Raw genomic sequence first — 1,686 nt, 5'->3', positions numbered from 1 at the left:
CAACAGTCCCTCAGGGGATCCCCCCACACACACAAACTTCATCCCTCTCCCGCTGCCCACTGTTGCTGAATGTGCAATAATTATCTTCTTGGTGCCATAATGTCAACCCTAATTATCGTATTACAACCTTTTGTAGGATGGGCCATCAATAATAGTAACAGCATTCAAAATGTGCCATCATTTGTGAGGCAGCTGGTGGAGGTGAAAACCCAGATAGTTCTCCAGAAGCTGTAACTGAGCTGTGGGTTCGCTCCCAGCATTTTCTTTAGCTGGAAAGAAAGACACGCTTCAACTTTGCCCTGGTTCTCACTCACTGCCGGTTTGCAGTGAGTAATGTAATGGCAAGAAAGAGACTTACTCGTATACTTTGTCAGCATAGGATCGTTTTTTAGCAAATACCATCATTTCAAGCTTGCAATACAATCATGTCATATTTAAGACCTACCAGCAGCACTTGTGGAGGCAGCTTCAGCCCCAGCCCTGGAGCCACCACTGCTGTGTAGCCAGGCTGGGGCCAGAGCGGGACCTGGGCCGGAGGCAGTGGGGAGCGCAGGTAGGGGCACAGCGACTGTAGCTCCAATGTAGGGATGGGATGTAAACTTTGATTAAAAGAATGTCTGCATTTAGCTTGTAGTTACAACAGTTAAACGATTACTGGCTTGGGCAACCCCAGGGCATGAGGGAGGGGGTTGGTCCCAATTATGACTGTGCTGCACAGCCGAGTGAGCAGCCTCCTGCTGGCCCACCAAGGCAAGGGATTTTGTGCAGCCTGTGACCAGTCCCTCGGTGTTGCCCTGCTCAGGTGTAGGGGGCAGCCCAGGCTGTGGTACGTGTGGCCCAACCTGCTGCCCCCGGGTGCACAGTGGGGCTGGGGCAGCCAGACTCTGTTTCCTGGTAGCCCAGCTTTTGGCTGCTACAGCTGCCAGCCCCGCTGCCCAATCACCCTGAACAACTGCCCTGCACCCAGCGCTGGGGTTGGGACCACTGTGGGCAGGGCAAGCAGCCAGGCAGATGAAATGAGGCTGCTGGGAGCAGCATGGGCAGGTGGGGCAGGGCTGGGATCACAGTGTGTGGCAGCACCGGGACAGAGCCATGACCTGCTCCCCCTGTAGCGGGCCCTGGTTCCATGGGCAAGCATGTGTAGGGAGCAGATCACAGCTCTGCCCTGGCCCCAAGCCCTGTGTTGTTACTGCCCTGCAATCCTGGGGCCTCCGTGGAGACCAGCATGGGTAGGGCATGTGGCTGGGAATGGGATGGGGTGTGCAGGGCTGGCTCTGGGATCTTGAGGGAAACTTGGATGGCAGCACGGAGCTGGGGTTGGAGTTGCCACTGGTGCCCTGCCTCACACCCCCTTCCCCCCCCATGCACATGCTATTCCTGAATTTAAGGTTGATCATAGGGAAGTCAGGCTGGAAGGGTGCTCCAGAGGTCATCTAGTTCAGTCCCCAGCCTGAGGCAGGATCAAGCCTAGCCAGACCATCCTATGCAATTTGTAATCTAAACTCTACATACAACTTTTGGTCATCCCTATCACAACACAGATTTTACACCCTAATCTGTCACAGATAAAGCAGGGGAACCACAGCAGCCAATGTCCTGCTTCTGTGAAATGTTGTCAATATATGATCAAGAGATCCCAGGTAGAGTCCATGCCTCCTGCTACAGAGGAAGGCAACCCCCCCCCCC

General features: G+C 54.6%; 1 protein-coding gene across 1 annotated transcript in view; it reads left to right on the top strand.

Annotated features, from left to right (window-relative positions):
- CHAF1B (chromatin assembly factor 1 subunit B) overlaps positions 1–1,686 on the top strand; it is a 24,995-nt gene that overhangs the window by 555 nt on the left and 22,754 nt on the right. The window lies entirely within an intron of this gene.

This window comes from Gavialis gangeticus, unplaced genomic scaffold (genome assembly GCF_001723915.1).
Source record: "Gavialis gangeticus isolate Ggan-Ray unplaced genomic scaffold, GavGan_comp1, whole genome shotgun sequence".
In the NCBI taxonomy this organism is placed as follows: domain Eukaryota; kingdom Metazoa; phylum Chordata; order Crocodylia; family Gavialidae; genus Gavialis; species Gavialis gangeticus.
This window is presented reverse-complemented; position numbering and strand designations above follow the sequence as displayed.